General features: G+C 40.0%; 1 long non-coding RNA gene across 1 annotated transcript in view; it reads right to left on the bottom strand.

Annotated features, from left to right (window-relative positions):
• Positions 1-2858: 2858 nt before the first annotated feature.
• LOC120219995 overlaps positions 2859-19441 on the bottom strand; it is a 51905-nt gene continuing 35322 nt past the window's right edge. Inside the window, exon 4 of the long non-coding RNA XR_005525435.1 lies at positions 2859-2937. This is a non-coding gene — a long non-coding RNA (uncharacterized LOC120219995). The remainder of the gene's footprint in view (positions 2938-19441) is intronic.

Raw genomic sequence — 19441 nt, 5'->3', positions numbered from 1 at the left:
ACACAGTGACCTGTTTTACCTCTCTCCATTCAGAAGTGGCTGTTGTGGTGGGGAGTGGGATGAATCACTTTGTATCCATAACAATGCAAGCAATCCCCAAACAGCAGACACGTTTTACTGTTCAAAGTCCTTGAACAGGCTTTGAAGGAAACTTCACAAAGCAGTTACGTCTGGCTCAACACCTGGTATGATGCTGCACAACCTGAAATAGAAATTCAGAAACTACCTAGAGCCAGTGGAGAAACAAGTTTTGAACAGAAAGACCATGCCCCTCTAACCACTTCAACATATTTCTTTCCAGGCAAGCACTAAGCCCAGTGTACCAGCGGAGTTCCAGAGACTTCCTGACTTAGCAAAAGCTGCCATTTTGTCATGTCTCCATTTGAGTCCTCCCTAGTCGGCCTAATGGCACCATAGCAAATAAATCAGGTAGAGCCCGGCTGCCCCCTAAAAGATGGATTTGCCTTGACTCTCTGTGCCACATGCAAGCGAGCAGTAATTTATACACTGCCTGGAAACCAGTAGCACAAACACTGGTAAGTAAATGTTCAATTGAAGCCAAATTCCCCCTACTCTTCATGAAAGAAACTTGGATGCTCACTCTCAAGTGTCAATCATCTTGAATCATGCTGCTGTTGAATTTAGCTAACTTTTTTTCAAAGCAGCATCTCCCATTAAGCCAAATGATGCCTTCAGGCACAGTCTTCCTTTAAAATGCTGTACTGTATTTGGGTAGAAAATAGATGTGGAAAAATGTTAAGTCTATCTGGACAATTGGTTATATAGCCAGGGTTAAATGTTTGTATTTCAAGTTACTATTTTTAATCAGAAGTTTTCAAATAATTACAGCCTAAAGGAAACCACAGTAAACATTTTAACCAGAAATTTACTCACTGTAATGGATAATTACCAAAGAATAAATAAATAGCATTTATGAACGGGAAAGAAAGAAGAGTTGACATTGTTCAAAGTTGCCGACTTCCAAGAACAGAATCTCTACTCCACGGCTTCCCTCCCATCTCCATATCCCTCTCAGCTCCCTTCCCGCCTTAACCAGGAGCTCACCCACCTTCTTCATGTTCCCTCCGTTTCTTTGTGGAAACTTGCCCAATGGAAAAGATCTGAGAGTCATTTTCATAATGGTATAAATGACTGATCATCTGTTACATGTTTTCAGATTATTCACTTATTTTAACATACCGCATGATGTTTTAGTCTAAAGAAATAAGCCCTAATGGGAAATTCAGAAGCCAGACCATGGGTGAAAAATGATTTTTGCCAGTAAGCATGGTGGCAGTGGAGGAATGCCTTCTCAACCCAAGTGAGATCTTAATAGCATAGAAGTTTTAGAGCTACTAATGTACATGGAAGAAAATAAAATATTGGACAAGTACAGTGTTTAAAAAAAATAGTTGTGTTCCAAAAACGTAAGTGGCCTCACTAAATGGAGTCAATACAGTGTGTGAGATTTGGGTTTTGGAAAAATTAACAAGAATACATATTGAGAACCCTCCACCCTCCCCCCCACACAAATGTTTTAAAGGAGTTTACTACATAGTCTTACATTAAGTGGATGGAAAAGGAGTGGAGCAGAGAAAGATCCCAGAGGTTCTCAGAGAGAACCTCTGAGTTCTCTCAAAGACTAGAAGACATGGGGCCAAAGGCTACTGCTCTCAGGTGTTCCATACATTTGGGGAGGAAGGAACCTGGGGAAAGGCTGTAAACGAGGTGACTACCATGTCACTGGTAACCTTTATTGAGAATTCTAGAAGCCACTGTTCTCATGACAAAGACCAAACATCTCAAGGCCCTGGATAGTCTGGCCCTGCCAACCTCTCATGTCTCTGCACTACCTCCCACCCTCACCCCAGCTCTAAGTGCACCAGCCAAGGGTCTTGCACTTGCACTTTCCAAGTCCAAAACACTCTTACGTTCCCCTAGCTGTGCTAGTGAATTCTTGCTCACCCTTCAGAGCCTCGCTCAGTGGTTCTATCCTCTGAGAAGCCAGCGTGATTCCTCAGACCAGACAAAATTTTCTGCTTTCACAGTGCCTACTCTTTTCCTTCAGTACCACGTTTCCTACTTTGTAATGATGTGTTTGTGTGACCATTAATGTGTGTCTGTGTCCCCCACTGTCCTGTATATACCACAAAGATGGGCCGTAAGTCATTATTTTACCTTCAGGTTCCCAGTGCATGTACAGTGTTTGGCACACAACGTGTGCTCAATAAATGTTAATAATCAAAACATTTTCTCACCGTGTGCTATGAGTGAATGTTTGTGTTCCCCATAAAATTTGTATGTGGAAGCCTCAACCCCAGTGTGATGTATTTACAGGTGAGGCCTCTGAGAGATAATTAAGTCATGAAGGTGGAGCCTTCAGGAATGGGATGAGCATCCTTTTAAGAAAAGCTCTCTCTCCACCTTAGGAGGCAATATCAGGAAGGCATCTGTCCGCAAACCAGGAAGAAGCCTCTCACTAGACACCAAATTGGCCGGCACTTTGATTTCAGATTTCCCAGCCTCCGGAACCGTAAGAGAGAAATTTCTGTTGGTTAAGCCACCCAGTCTAGGGCATTCAGGTACAGCAGCTTGAACTAAGACACCAAGGCAGCTCAGGAGAATCACCAAGCTGTGTAACCCTGAGTACATGGCTTAATTTCTCCAAATCTCTGTGTCATTTCATTACGGTGTAAATGACTGATAACCTCTCTACCATGGCATCAATAGCAGCACCTACTTCGGAGGACTGTTTTGAGTATGAAATGAAATAATTCATGCATATCATGTAGTACATATCTAGCACATAAAACACTCAATAAACATGTCTTATTGCTGCTGCTACAACTTACCTCTGTGCCCCAGCTATCTCATCTATACAGTGATGGTTCTGAAGATTCCTTCTGGTTTCAGACACACTAGTTCTCTTAAGTAATCCTAAAAGAAAAGTTCTTTGTTATCTGGATTTGTCAACTTGGCAACTTCAACAATCACTATACTAATCTTTTTCTCAGTTACAAAACTTCTGCAAGCCCAAGCAGTGATTCATCAACTCATAATATGCGTGAATTTAGGGCATGACCATTAACTTCATGAACTTGCATCACATGTACCAGAACTCTGCTTTCTTCTCACAAGATTCTAGGAAGTGCAAATAGAAGGTGATACGGAATAAAGAAATTCCATTTCTATCTGCTGTCCTGACGGGGCGGGGGGGGGGGGGGGCATGTTTTTAACCTTTGATGATCTTACAACAGGGTAGATATATATGCCCTTATTTGAAAGAGGATAAAACCCAGAAAACCAAAAGTAAGATATTCATATTACACAAGTCAAAATATTAAACAGAGGCCTGTATGCTACTCTGTGGTTTGCTAACTCGATTATAGATCTTTCTTGATTTCAATCCGCATGTAAGAAGTAATGTTCCTTACCTGGTAATTAACTGTGTACACTGTTTGACTTCCAGTGAAAAACATACTCCATGCTCTTATGTGTCATGGGCAGTTTTATGCTCGTTTTATGCACAAGAAGTTGAGGACCTATGAGGGGAGAGGATTACCTAAAAAAATCACACAGCTAATCAGTCCTGAGACCAACGCCAAATAAGCCCAAAGGTTTAAGCCTCATGATCAGACACCCCACTTCCCTGTGCTTACCTGCCAAGTCTATAAGTGTGAGCTATATTTCATGTTTGTTTCCCATAAATACATCCTTATTGATAATGTCAATAAAGTAAATTTCATCACCCACTTGGAAGGGCTCTGTCTTCATCCTGGCAGTGTTTTGCCTTCCAGAAGAACAGAACAATGCACCATAGTTTCCAAGTGTCTTTCATTTGTCACTGGGACCTTTGCTATTTGGATTATACTTCCTCCTTCCCAGACCTTAGCAAATATAATACTTTGGTCCAAATAATTGTGTCTGTAATAAAGACAACTTCAATGGCAAGCACCTTTTCCCTAAACTCCTTTGTCTTTTTAGTGTTTTATATTAGGCTAATCCATACTATCTAAAAATGTTTCAATAATATCTGAAGCTAGAGGGGGGCACGGTGACAAGAAAAAAAATTATTAAAACCAACAATCAAGGTTGGTATAAAGTTTTATAGTTTACCAAGTTTCAAAGCTGACAGTCATGGGACTCTGAGCAAACCTTGTGAGGTAGCTAAAGCAGGTCTCATTATTCCCATTTCCTAGGTGAGGAAAATGAGTTCATTCAGATATTTTGACTTCAAATTCTATGCTAGAGCTACAGTTACAAAAGACTCTTGAGTACTTCATTATTATTGTTATTTTTTATGGCTCTTACCATTCAAAATCAGGGAGGCATTTGCCTGAACTTTCATCCACATGAGCAATCAGAGAAATCAGAATTGGAATCATCCGCCAAAATTTACTTAAAATAAGTTTATTTATTATTTTCCAGATATGCCTTGGACAAGTTATTTTTAAAACAATTGTACATCAGTAAAAGTCCATAGGAACAATGAACACTCCATAGACTTCTGATGGAGAAAGTGAATTCAGAACAGACCTTGATATGGTGTCAAAATTAAACAATGCCTGGGTACGTTCCATTACTGTTGCACAAACAAAACCAAGGAAATGGGAAAAGAAAGGAGAAAAGTAAAGTATATTTATGTCCTGCAGGGCTGGAGCTTTGGCAGGAAATTCCAAGTGAGAGTTCTCGTCAGTGCTCCACCACTTGACCCTGGGATTGTGCAGTCTTTGCACGGTCAACTCCAGCCAGGCACGTGGTTAGCCCACAGACTCCAGAGGCTGAAGGGGCCTGGGCCTCCCTTACATTTCCCATGCTCCCCCAAACCTGGACACTCCATCTATAGGGTAGCTTCCCTTCTTGCTCCTACAGGACTCGCACGCTTCAAGTTTAAAGCAGGAAGAGCTGCCTGTCTCACCTCACCCTTCACACTGCTCCTACATACGTCGTTTGTCGATCCCTGTCTCAATAAATCTTCGATTTAGTGTTTGACGCCTCTTAACTGGGAAGAGATAGCTTAGATAACTTGAAGAGGCTTGCTATGTAACACAGTAGATATTCTCAAATTGTGTTACATAACAGTCACTTTGAAAGCTCATTTTTTCAATGTTTATTTTTGAGAGAGACAGTGTGAACAGGGAAGAGTCAGAGAGAGAGGGAGACACAGAATCCAAAGCAGGATCCAGGCTCTGAGCTGTCAGCACAGAGCTTGACAGGATGCTCGAGCTCACCGACCACAAGATCATGACCTGAACCGAATTCGGTCACTTGACCAACTGAGCCACCCGGGCAACCTTGGAATGCTCATTTAAAATGCAGATTTCTGGGTCCTATCCCTGGGGATTCTGATATAGTAGGCTTGAGACGGGGCCCAATATCTGGATTTTCATCAACACTCTAGATGATGTAGGGAATCTAGGATCACGCTCTCAGAAATAACATAGCAAGTGCTAAATAACTGAATAAAAGAAAAAATGTATCTTGAATATCACTGATTGAACAGTGTTTCCTACATTTGTCTTACCATAAGAATTATGGGAATACTTATTAAAAATACTGATTCCTAGACCTATCCCCAGTATTCACGATCTCCAGGGAAGGCATCTGGGAATCTAGATTCTTAGAGTTGCCCCAAAAGAATCTTCTGATGAGGCGCCTTTGAGGTATACTATCATATACTATGATTTCTGCTGTTCCCTCAATACTTCTTGTCCTTTGAAGCAGTGACTTGGGGTGACCACATCCAAGCAGGTAACCCAAGCTCCTGTTGTCCTACTGAAATGGCTCCTTCACTGGAATACAATCTCAGAGCAAATTAGACCCATCAGCCATATCCCAGATGATACTTCCAGTAAACAGCCATGCTTAGCACAGAGCCTGATGTGAGGCTCAATCCCACAACCCCAGGATCATGATCTGAGCTGAAATCAAGAGTGGGATGTTCAACCAACTGAGCCACCCAGGTGCCCCTCAGTCCCTAGTATTTAAAATGATAGCTTTTCAGTTTGTGTAAGCCTAATAATGCTTGGGAATACTGATGCATTTTCAAGATGCCCTTCTACTTTCTCTCTTGCACCCCTTTAAATGGGGCTTGAGAATGCTAAGTATGTTCAAGGTAGTGCCTGGTAATTTTGCCCAGGTTTGGCTAATATATCTTTCCCTGTTTAATCTGTGCATGCTCCATGTCCTGACATCTATTCCTTAGCAGACCAGAAGTTTTTAAATGTGCAAGCCTATTGTGCCTGGGGAAAAATGTTGAACTTTTGCCTTTGTAATAAGATATGCTCCAATTACCAACTTTAGCAATTTAATATAGTTGAATAATAACTGAATGAGACACTTTGTCACTCAGTCATTATTCAAGCTCCTACTGGGGGTGGAGTGAGATGTTGCTGGAGGTCAGCCTATTCCTGGGGGAGCTTAGCCGCACAAATCAACTGAGAGAATTTTTTAAAAAACAATGTTACAAAAATGAAAAATTCCCAGAAATAGAAGCCAAACTATAGATTTTCAAAATACTATAAAAGCTCAAGTTCAGCTTTTAAAAATGGCATCATGCTTGGTGTTAATTTAAGATATTTATATATACATGGATACTATGTTGGAGAGATGGAGCAACCACCTGGATAATTCAATATAAGAAGTGCTTTGTAGGTGGACAGGAGCCAGATAGATGAGATCATTTTCACATGGGCTAGAGAGACGTGAAAATTTCCCCTCACCCTACACTGCATGTTACCTCGGATTCCAGGATCCATTACAAGCTTTAAACTCTTGTACCTTGCTTTGATGTGTACAAAGACATCTCTTTTGAAAATTGCAAGGTCTTTATATTTATATGTGAACCCTGAAGCAGCCAAGGATTTTTGTTTATTTTAGTTTTTTTTAATTTCAGGTGTACTGTAAGTCAACTTATTTCTTATATCTGGGACCTAGGCTTCATTTGTCAATGAAGAAACTATCATATGCAGACTTTTAATTTATGTACTTAGTGTATATAATGTGTTCTAGAGTCTCATGAAAGTTAATCAGGAAAAACCCAGGTGGCCTGGCAGCCTTAGGGAAATAGGGTGTGATCATTTGGGAAGGCTGCCTCTCCCTCTGGAAGGACACCTGGTTGGAATGAGGTTGGGCCACAGAGTGTTGGGTCAGTAATGGCTGCCATAGCGTAGGGATAAAAGATAGCTCTCAGGAGAAATATGGCACTCTTCTGGGACATAGGAGTCCTGATTCCTGCAAACTCATAATGCTCATTTTACTTTGTATGTAAGTATCACTACTAAAGAGGTAATAAAAGTTTCTTGATTTCACTTTCTACAGCAAGGAAAGACCTCACCTGTGCCTAGCCCAGGGACATTTCATTAGAAGGCTGAGGAGAGTTGCAGGGGTTCCAGGAAAAGTTCTGGAAGGTATAGAAAGCCCAGAAAAAGAGGGACAGAGATCTCATGGGAGTAGCACCTCATCATTCACCTCCTCTCCTATCCCTGCCTCACTGTATGCCAATCCCTGGGGTTTTATAAGCCACTTTCCAGGTTGAGGGACCAACCCCAGGTCTGAGGCGGACAACTTATTTAAGGGATCTCAAAGGGCTTTTACGATTATTTATAACCTGTGACAATGATTCCTACTCATTGTTAACAAAAATTTGAATTCTTTCTGGGGTATTATGGATAGAAAAGCTTACAGTCAGGTAAGCATTCATGCAATAGATTGGTTTTCTTGATGGGAAAACTAACCCAGTGATATTGTTCCTGAAAGTCACCAAAGATATCAATCTTACATGGACACAGATGGAAGTTAAAAAAACACTTTGCCTAAAGCATTGCCTAAAGCATATACATTTCTTCAATTTTATCCATGCTCTGTGAACAGATGGAGAAAATCCTAGTCTTTGCTTCAGATTTCAGCTCAGGGAACAGAACTGCTTATCTAAAAAGATACAGTGGTCCTGGCCTGAAGAATATTCAGCTTTCATTCCAATGGAATCTCCCCTTTCACTGTCTTAGTCTACCCTGAACTGGTTTTTAGAGAGAAACAGATTGATTGCCCTATAGTGGAGTTGCCAAGAGAATTCCTAAGCTGCACATTGGTAAGCTCCATCAGCATCACATGCCCCTTTGGAAGCATCTGGAATGATCTTGGTTATTGTCTTCAGTTGTGTCCAAGCTACGGCCTTACCTGACTACCCATCTTCCCTCATATGAGCCTGATCTGATGACCACACCCCATCTCTACATCAACACCAGTTCAAGTTCTTCCTTCTGACCCATTCTTTGCTATGTCAAGGGCCGCTCTCAGCCTCTGTTTCAGATTTTATCAGCTTTAGTCTACCAAGTCTTAGTCTAAGCTGTCATAGTGGATTATTCAAGCTCAACACATACATGTCTGCTAGCCCAACTGAGACCCATGCACATCAGGAAGACCTAACCTCATCTGAGGCCCCTGCTCTGGCTCAGTGCCTCTGGTATCTGTTGCAAAACTGGGTACCATGGGAAGCATGGTTGCCATCCACAAAGACCAAGATGGAAAATATAAGCCATTCATTTGGCAACAATGTTGGCATCTTCTTTAATTCATGCTGCCAAGCCCTGACCAGAAAGATCTTGGCCTGTTTATTGCCCAATGCAGTCAGTCCAGACTCAAGGCAGCTCGTCATGGTGAGTGGAGCCAGGTCATGGAGGGCAGAGCCAGCTATAATGAGATTTATACATTCAAGAAAAGGAAAAGAGAAGGGGATTCAGACTCCATATCAGCCTGCACCCACCAGACCCAAGCTAGAGGAAAATCTAGAAAACATAATGAAATTAAACAGGAAAAGTTTTTTTAAATTACTATTATTTAGAAAATTACCAAAAATATTCTCCTCTTTAAATATTTTGATTTGGTTTTCATAGGAAAAGCTGACTATGTTTTCTGCCCATCTAAGGCTTGTGTGATCTTTTTCCAGGAATAATGGAAACAGTAAAATAGACGTGGAAAATTAAGCAATTGGAGTAGCAGCCATGTTACAATATAGAGAAGAGCTGTGTCATTGCTGTCTACAGAGTGATAATCCTGTGTCCCAAGTGATTTCGAAAGCACCGTAAAGAAGCCAGGAAGAAAAACAAGCGCTTGCATATATATTTTTCTCATTTTATCTTCTCCCCAAATCCTTTGAGTTAAGCGTTATTTCCTCCACCTTGCAAATAAGGAAACTGAGGCAGCCTCACAGAAGTTAAAGCACTGCTCAAAGTTGCAAAATTAACAAGGGGTTATGTTGGGAGGTGAGCCCAGTCTACCAGACACCAAGGCACATAACTGCCTCCAATTAAGGATTGTCATTAACTTAGACAACTGTCTTCTCCCCCAAAGCGTATGCCAAAAGAAGTTTACCAACATTCCAAGCCAATGTCATCAGGGAGAGCATGGTCAAGTTACCAGTGAAGAAGTCCTTCCAGTACATTTCCCAAAACTAATACTGGAAGTGTTGGAAGGTGAGTTTGGTAATTGGTTGACTTTTAATAGATGATTTATTTTAAGCTGCCTGGCCTGATGATGCAACAAGCAAGGGAATGAGCTTGGTTTACAGACAGATTTCTGATCTTCTGGGAAGTGTTTCTGCTTTAATAAGCTTTGACTCTCAAAGTAAATTCCTAAGGACACTCAGTCATAACCTGCTGAGCTGCCAGGGCTGTAAATACACACCTGTCCATGTGCACACAAATGTACAGGAATAGATAATTCGGTAGTCAGGGCAATGCTGCTCTCATCAGTGAGCAGCCCATTGTAAACAGCAGGGCAGAGACTGTTGAGGGGAAATCTTTTTTTTCTTTCAACTTGGGTCAGTGATTGGAAACTGCAGATTAATGGCTGTAGATAGATTAATGGAGAAAAGACAAGATTTACTTATGTCTACACGTGGTACTACTCAGTGATGGGTAACTCACTCAACAGCCAAGGATAAGAATGGGCTTTCTGTGAGGCTTATTGAAGCCGGTGGGAATTCACAGCAAACTCCCGTCAGAGTGGGGTTAATGGCAGCTGTATACTGTGAAGGCTCTGCTTTGGTCAGACAAGAGGAGTTAAAGTAAGATTAATTCTGTATCTTTTTTAGCTCAAAGGTTTTCACTTTAAAATCAACTCTGGGGGTCCGAATGGCTCCCCACATTCTCCCCATCTGAAACTTCCCTAGAAGTTTCCTTTAAAAAAAAATTAAGAAGAAGCTAGGTTGATTGCTGTGGAGAAAAATTCCAATTAGAAGATTCAAGGCAAGATATATAGAGGGAAAGAAAAACAAACAAAGAATAATGGTTGGAGCATACTATGGACCCAGTATCTGAGTCAAGAGGGAAGCCAGTCAAGATTTCTCAATGTTGGGTTCAAAGCATCTTTTAGTGAGGATGGTAATATCATGGTCATGGTTACTTCCTGGAACAGAGCATGGAAAGTGTAGGTGTTCTGGTATTTATGAGTAGTCTACACTGTTGTGGTGATAAATCCTTACAAGTTATATCAAGGTGTCTATCTTCAGCTCACAGTGTTTCAGGAAAAAGGCAGTTATAATTCCTTGCGATACCAAGTTAGAATGGGGGAAAAATTACAAACATTAATTACCAACAAAATTTATAAGACAGAAGGGTGAAGTGAAAAACAGCTCAAAAACAATGAATAAGACTCAAACCTGATAACACAGAAAGATGCATTATTATTTTTCATTGAAACATAAAATTTTTCTCTACAATCACCCCTTTCTTAATCAAAGATAATCAAAGTAAGATTAGTCATGTTTACAAAATAAGCCTAGTCTCCTCAAATTTGGCCTGATCGTTTACATAAATGCAGCAATAGTGAGTGGTAATTGACCACACAGGCCTTTTTATGCCTGTTTTATTGGAACTGTTGTAAGAAACCTCAGATTAGACTTTTAAGTTCCTCTTAATTCTTATAAGCCAAGCTAGGAATTTATCAGACTTCATCTGTAGTACCTATAGATTTGGGTGATTTCCTCTTTTCTTAAGATCCCCCAAATATTCTAAATTTCCTGGGCCTGCCAGAGAGTGACATTCTGCACTCATCTATAAGACTAGGAAACATATAAGCCAGGTAACAGGCCAGTTTTTTCAAGAGGGCTTTGTAAACACTGACTTTGTAATGTCAATCTTAATTCCTTACAACTGTCTAGTCATATCTGATTCTATCATACTATTCTCAAGTACAACATTTCAATTAAAGCCTTGGTGATAAAACCAATTTTCTCAGTTATGTCCTGTTAAAAGGAGAACAAATTCTTACTGAACTTTCAAAACATTATATTGCAACGAAAATAAGAATATACAATAAGAGTTTCCGAATTCTGGAAGGAGAAAAAGATAAATGTTTCACTTTTATTTACAAAGATACAACCTACCAAACTGTGAATTACAGACAGCTTAAGAGAAAAGAGAAAATATCTAGAAAATAGAAAAGATAAATTATATCCAGAAAATAAAACATTAAAGAACCATAAATGTTCCAAACAAACAAAGCTATAAAAATTACAATCATTCTTCATCTGTTCATTCAGTCCCATGTAATTAATTCTTGTTCTGCTTGATCTTAGGTTAGAAATTTGATGAACTCATCAGCTTGTCCCCTAGAGTTCTGGAAATCCTCACTTAGTCCAGCACTATGTTCTCAAAGGTACTTAAGCAATGCCATGAGAAGCCTGTACCCCAGAGTACCTGTTATAGACCTTTCTACGATTCTCTGAGATATCCCTTTTCTTGAAGACAAAGTATTGTGGCTTGTAGCTAATTGTAAGAGTTTTTACAAAAGCACTAGAATGCAACAATCACTATCTGTGAATGAAAAAAAATTTAAATGACCACAGTTAAAGTTTGACGAAAGTTCATTGTAAAAAAAAGTAATGCAATTGACAGAGAAATTTGGTTATGTGACATACAACATCTTAAGACAATGACTGGCATTATGATTCATAACATTATATCAAGACATATCATGGATATGCAGGGCATTAGCAACTTTCTAAGAAGTTAATTGATAGCTCTCTTTTAACAAGGTAAGAGGAAACATCCTGTGAGATTTTCCAGGGACTCTCTGAAGAGTCTCAAAGTCAATTTGAAGTCAAGGAGACTTCATTTTGAATTTGATTGTAGGAAGTTATCCAAAATGTCAAAGATTTGAACATCTGATTAAACAAGATTACAGGTCAGTTTTTTGAGGAGAGAGAAAAAGAGACCTGGTCTTCTAAAATAATCAAAGACATGATAAAGCACTGGAAATTATTTCAATAAAACACAGAATCTGTGTTTCCTAGGTAGGTTACTTAAAAGCTAAAGAATCAAAGGGGCACATGCACCCCATGTATATAGCAGGGCTATCAATAATAGCCAAATTATGGAAAGAGCCCAGATGTCCTTCAACTGATGAATGGGTAAAGAAGATGTGGTATGGGGCACCTGGGTGGCTCAGTTGGTTGACTGTCCAAATTTGGCTTAGGTCATGATCTCGTCATTCCCAAGTTCAAGCCTCACATTGGGCTCTGTGCTGATAGCTCAGAGTCTGGACCCTGTTTTACATTCTGTGTCTCCATTTCTCTCTCTCTCTCTCTCTCTCTCTCTCTCTCTGCCCCTCCCACATTCATGTTCTATCTCTCTCTCCTAAAAATAAATAAGCATTAAATTTTTTTTTAAAAAAAGATGTGGTATATTTATACAATGGAATACTACTCAGTGATCAAAAAGAATGAAATCTTGCCACTTGCAACAACATGGATGGAACTAGAGTGTCTTATGCTAAGTGAAATAAGTCAGTCAGAGAAAGATAAATATCACATGATTTCACTCATATGTGGAATTTAAGAAATACAACTGATGAACATAAGGGAAGAGAGGCAAAAATAAGATAAAAACAGAGAGGGAGACAAATCATAAAAAAAACTCTTAAATACAGAGAACAAACTGAGAGTTGTTAGTGGCGTGGTGGGTGGGGTATGGGGTAAATGGGTGATGGGCATTAAGGAAGGCACATTTGGGGGTAAGCACTGGGTATTGTACATAAGTGATGAATAACTAAATTCTACTGAAAGCATTATTACACTATATGTTAACCAGCTTGGATGTAAATAAATATACATATTTCTAAAAAGTAAAGAAAAGCTTTCACAATCTCTTATTACAAACAGACTAATAGTCTGACAAACTTTGTCTTTCTAAGGTAGAAAACCAAACTCTGGCTTTGCATTGGTACATACTGATTTTAAAACTCATTTTAAACCTTACAAAAAATCCATTCAGTCTTGGCCGGCTTGACCACATGAGATATGATTCTCTTTCTGTGCACTGGGCCAACCGTCAGTTCCCAACCTTTTACAACTTTCTAAATCCATTCATATGTTTTTGTCCCTAAGTTTTACCTTTCTCATTCTGAAACAATCTTTAAACATTTACTTTAGGGCAGAATTACTCTTTTTTTTTCTCTTAACAAAAACAATCTGACATTCCCTGAATACTTTGCAGAGTTTTTATTTCTTCATGCTTATTATTTCTGATAGCTTAATTTACATATATTGATTATAATTTTCTATCCTTAATAACCTTTATTTTGCAGAGAAAACTAAGAATTAGACAATTGTAAACTGTCATATACCAGCATTCTCTAGTTAAATTAGAATATTTATCAACATATTATCCCACTGTTTCTAGAGCCATATGCTTCCTCATAGTACAATTTCTCAATGTGCCAAAAAGATCATGGTTATTAATAGATTCAAATATCTTTAATCTCTCCATATAAACAATAAGCCCAAAGTAGATCAACTTAAAGTTATATTCAGTAATTAACAGCTCGGTATTTTATCTTATCTAAAAGTGATATAGATATTCAATGAATAGCTGTCATTTAACATAACTTAGTAGAACTTTAAGGTTTCAAATTACCAAAAAGATTTTGGAAACTACCTCTAAGCAGTTATACAATGAAACACAATTTTTATTGAACTAAAGGTTATAAGAGCAATGATTAGATTTGATTGAAGTTTAAATGATTAGATTTGATTAAACTCAAATCTATAAAGTTTTACACGCTTCAACATCTAATAAATATATTGGCTTATTTAATTAATAAACTTAAGTAGCCTAAAAATATATGCTCGTGTCATAGGGCTGTTAACTCAGAAGACACAGTCATTTTTGTTAAGCCAGCAATATTACAATGATCTTATTTACCAAAGATTTACCCAGATGATGTGAACTTGAAAAATATTTGGATTCGTGTCTGTGTTTCTCAGTTTTAGGAATATTTAATTTACTTAACTATTTATTTTTCTCCAAGCCAATTAAAATAGGGTTCTTTTAAGGAATTTTATAAATGAATTTGGCAATACCATCCAGAGGTAAGAAAATAGGACATTATATAACACTCATACCTAGGCATACATAAGCTTACACACAGGTATAATAGAGACCTTATAGCACACAAACATACAAAAACTCACTAGTTCATAAGAGTTCATTTTCATCTTTGCCCCACTTTTTATTCAAACTATGTTTCTGGGTGGAATGTTATTTGTTCAATATAAGGGCTAAAGCTTTTTCTTAATATTTGCAGGAGAGATCTTCAAGTTCTTTCTCTCTGCCCTGATGTGTAATCACATAGAGGCTGCACGCAGTTTGCCCTCAGGTGACTGTTTCAATGGACTGAGACGTTACTTTTTAGAAGCCGGGTGTGCTAAGGAAATGGCATAGTGGGTTTGTTAAGGGGGGAACAGTGGTGCTTATCAGGAGAAGAAATAAATTTCTCACATTTTATGACAGGAAGCAGTAGTGCAAGTAGAAGCAAAGCACCCCTCGGCTGAGAACCAGAGTTATTTCCTTGGATGTTTGTGTTTGAAAGAGATGGCTTTCAGGTCTCTGAGAAGACAGTTCTGGGGTGTAGAAGATTTGCATTCTCAAAAAGGGAGAGGGAGAATGTAACTTTTTAAAGTAACTGCTCCAGGGGTGCCTGGGTAGCTCAGTCCCTTGAGCATCCAACTGTTGGTTTCAGCTCAGGTCAGATCCCAGGGTCATGGGATTGAGCTCTGTCTCAGACTACACGCTGAGCATGGAGCCTGCTTGAGATTCTCTCTCCCTGTGCCCTTCTCCCTCACTTGTGCACTCTCTCTCTAAAATAAGAATAAATAAATAAACAAAAGAAGAAGGACATCTGGGTGAATCAGTTGGTTAAGCGTCTGACTTGATCTCACGTCATGATCTCGCAGTGCATGAATTAGATCCCCACCTCAGGCTCTGTGCTGACAGCTCAGAGCCTGAAGCCTGTTTCAGATTCTGTGTCTCCCTCTCTCTCTCTCTGCCCCTCCCCTGCTTGTACTTTGTCTCTCAAAAATAAATTAGAACGTTAAAAAAATTAACTTTGTTAAAGGAGTGTTTTAAGCCAGCTAATCTTTTTTGGTGTCCTTTTAGTATATTCGTCCCATGTTGGTAATAGAATATTTTTTTAAGGTGAGAGCTCTTTAAAAACCCTTTCAAATACAAAAGTTTTTATTTTTTTTAATTAAAAAAATTTTTTTTTACTTTTATTTATTTTTGAGAGAGAGAGTGAGACAGAACGTGAGCAGGGGAGGAGCAGACAGAGAAATATAGAATCCGAAACAGGCTCCACACTCTATGCCAAAGTTCAGCATAGACCCTGACACAGGGCTCAAACCCATGAACCATGAGATCATGACCTGAGCCAAAGTCAGATGGTCAACCGACTGAGCCACCCAAGCACCCCTACAAAAGCTTTTCTAAACCAAAGGATCTGCTTTCTGGCCAAGGGAGATTTAAGATCTCGAAAGGGATCCTTGTTTCAAAGCATGACTCAAAACCAATAAGCCTTTCTATGACTTAGCAATGGATACAAGAGCCATCCCTTGATGAAGGGGATGGAGAAGATGAAGCCCCGTGATCCAAAGTCACTTCCGATGATAGCCAAAGAGAAAGAAAGCAAAGAATCTCATTCCAACAGATGATGAAGATGGTGTTTGTGAAAACTTGTGTCTCCAATTCTGTACCCCCTGCCAAAATGAGACCCCTCCAATCACAGCCCTTCCTATCTGTCACACCAGGCAGATGATGCTGGAATGGGACTTCCCAGTTCTAGCAAGGCAATGTAGGAGGAGGCAGTATAGACTAAGATCCTTTATTTGGATTTAGAGAAACCCTCTAACCAGCTGGCAATGGTTAGCCAGACACCAGCAGCAAATGGAGTCCTCACTCGTATTCGTGCCTGCAGACCACAGATTCCCATGCCTCCAACCTAACAGCCTCTTCTGAGCACAGTTCCAAAAATGTGCGCTCCCAGGCAGACAGAAAATCAGAGAGTGAATGCCCTCCCTAGGTGCCAACCAAGCTCTCAGGACAGAAAATAAGACAGACAGGACACAATAGCCATCCCTGGGAGGGTAAGAATCCACAGGAAGAACACTTAAACCAAGAGTCACAACATACAAAGAGTTAGTTTGTATAAGGGTTTGCTCCTGCTAATTTGCGTCTTGGCAAGAAAGGAAAAGGAGAGTTGCTTTTTGACTTTGCTTAACCAGACCTTGAGCCACAGTAAGGAAAGGTACCCGTCAGCTGGGTCAGAGGTCCTCAGATTTCAGCAGCAGTCTCTGCATCCCTGAAACTGGCAGGAGGAAACCTTTTCTTCTTCCACCTTGTGTCTAGTCATTGGAAACCTGCAAATTAACTGACAATTGATAATCTAGAGAAAAGACAAGGATAATCTATGCACGCAGGTCGAAGTACTCAGTGGTAAGGCGTCCAGTCAATAGCCAGAGATAAAAAGTTGATGTACCAAAATTTCCACAAAGGGGTGGTAGTGGTGGTGCTCAGGGCTTTAATAGGAAGACATGGAAAGTTCTGCTGTGCTTTTTGGTGCTACTGGGAATGGGCAATCTGTCCCCATGGCAGCTGAATTTGCAGGAAACTCCCCGGGAGGGGGATTAACGGTAGTTGTATTTTCTGGAGGCTCTGCTGTAGTCAGATAACAGCAACTTAGATAAGATTTCTTTCTGCATCTGCTTTAGCTAAAATGTTTGGTCTTTGACATTATCTTTATAGCACCCCTGGGGGTCTGAGTGGATGCTTGTAAGATTTAAGACTCATTATCATTACAAGAACTTTAAAAAATGAAAACTCCCTGGGTCCTTCCTGAGGCAAGTTTTAAGACAGGCAGTACTTCTATGATGGGCTTGTGAGCTTTGGGAAGGTTCACTTGGGCTCCTGGTGACAGAGACTTTGCCACCTCATACAAAGTCACTGTGGGGTCATCAATACAGTCTCCACTGGGCTGAGATCATCCTGGGCCTCACTCCAAAAATGCAAGTGCTGGCTTCTGTGCCCACAGTGAGGACTGGTATTTCACTTCCTTAAGTCCCCAAGATCCAAGCCCATTACCACTTGCCTTCAGAAAATTATTGCACAATATCTGAACACTTAAGTAATACCAGTTTTTAAACTGTTTATATATATATTGTTTTCTTTCTTTCTTCCTCTCTTTTTTGCTTTTGCCTTTTACCCAGCACAATCAGGAAAAGCATACTATTCATATTTTGGGGTCACAATTGATCTTATAACCCTAAACACAGACTTCCAAGGAAATACTATTATCAGTGGAAATCCCTAGAAGAAAAGGTGAAGTTCAAAGTCCTAATTTCAATATTCTCCATTGCTTTGAATTCGTGCTAGTTGGCTGCAAGAAGAATATACTTCCTGTTTGTGAAAGCCATGTTCACAACTTCAGGAACTCTGCAGTTATTAAGATAGCCAAGGAGGACTTGTCCGTAAACAACTGTGGTCTCAAATTCATCAATTCAAACTGCTTGTACAGAACACAAAGAGTAGAAATTAAAGATAAATGAACCACCAGGTGATCTTTTTTTAGGAGACAGAAAGCCCCATAAAAAGAAAGGCAGGTATATGTCTGTGATATAGACTCTCAGGATGAAATTTCTTAAGGATGGGCACCATGGATTTAGAGCTCACTAGGGGCGCCTGGGTGGCTTAGTCGGTTAAGCGTCCGATTTTCGCTTAGGTCATGATCTCGCGGTTCGTGGGTTCGAGCCCCGCGTCGGGCTCTGTGCTGACTGCCAGCTCAGTGCCTGGAGCCTGTTTCAGTCTGTGACTCCCTCTCTCTCTGACCCTCCCCTGCTCATGCTGTCTCTCTCTCTCCTAGAAATAAATAAAAAACATTAAAAAAAAAATTTAGAGCTCACTAACCTGCAGGGACACCAGGAATCAATAGCACTGGAAGATAAGAACGTAGACTGAATGGTTCAGAGTTTGGGAAACTTCTTTACAGAACTGACTTAGATATTGCTGGCTGCTCAAAATATTATCATAATAACCTATTGGTACCAGATAATGCTTTGTCGGGTAGGGAGATTGTCCTATACATTGTAGGATGTTTCACAGAAATCGTGACCTACACCCTCTACATCCAGTAGCACCCCAGTCACGACTATCAAAAACATCTTGTCCCCTGGGAGGGAAACATCAGACCCAGTTGAGAACCATTTCTTTACAGGTAACAGAGAACACCACTTTGACAGTTTTAGTAGGGGCTTAGAGTGGGGCAGTCAAGGGTTAAGAACATTTTGAGATTGTGAAGTCTGGTTCCTTCAACGAGTGTGTTTCAGTGATGGGGGTTGGGAGGTCTGGTTAGGGTTGGGCGAGGAGAGTAATATAATCTTTAGGATTAGTGAACTCAACAAGGTGAAGATTTTGAGGGGAGGGCTTTGAAAATGCTCAAATTGATATAAAATTGTCCTGGGATGTTTTCAATCAATGGGTCTGTGGGGAAGTCCTTGGAATGGACAATAAAGTTATTTGTAACTATTCTCTTCCTGGGCAATAGCTTTCTGGAACACTAAACTTATGCTGATGAATATTCTAGAACAGTAAAGCCATGTCAATGTAAACTGCATGGATTTAAACAGTTTGGGTCAGTGGTGGATTTTTTTAAGTTTCTTGTTTTCTCCTCCCTCAGGCTGCTACCTGCCTTTTTGCCTTTGATTACCATATGCAGAAAGAGCCAAAACAGAAGAGATCACAGAGGCAGAGGTGAAGTCCCTGTCAGGGCTTTACCCCGGTTTCACTACACTACTAGCTATGGAACTGGGGTGAGCAAAACACTCCCTTGAAACCTCGGCTTCAAACATCTTAAAGTTACTAATAGTATCTCTCCATCCAGCTGTGGTAGAGTTAGAATGAAATAATATGTCTAGTGCTGTGAACTTAATATGCATCCGGTAGGTGTAAACCGACTATGCAAAACTATGAAGAAATGCCACAGCAACTGTACACCCATGCAGAGACCATCATGCTTTGGGGTCCTCCCTCAATGTCTTTCCCATGAGTGCTAAGAGAAGACTGAGTTTAAAAATCAGCTGAACTGCTCTCCCTGCACCCTGGAAATATCAGGG

The sequence above is a fragment of the Hyaena hyaena genome, unplaced genomic scaffold (genome assembly GCF_003009895.1).
Source record: "Hyaena hyaena isolate Hyena2069 unplaced genomic scaffold, ASM300989v1 scaffold_659, whole genome shotgun sequence".
NCBI classification, from domain to species: Eukaryota; Metazoa; Chordata; class Mammalia; order Carnivora; family Hyaenidae; genus Hyaena; species Hyaena hyaena.
The sequence above is the reverse complement of the archived record's forward strand: the minus strand, read 5'-3'. Positions and strand labels throughout refer to the sequence as shown.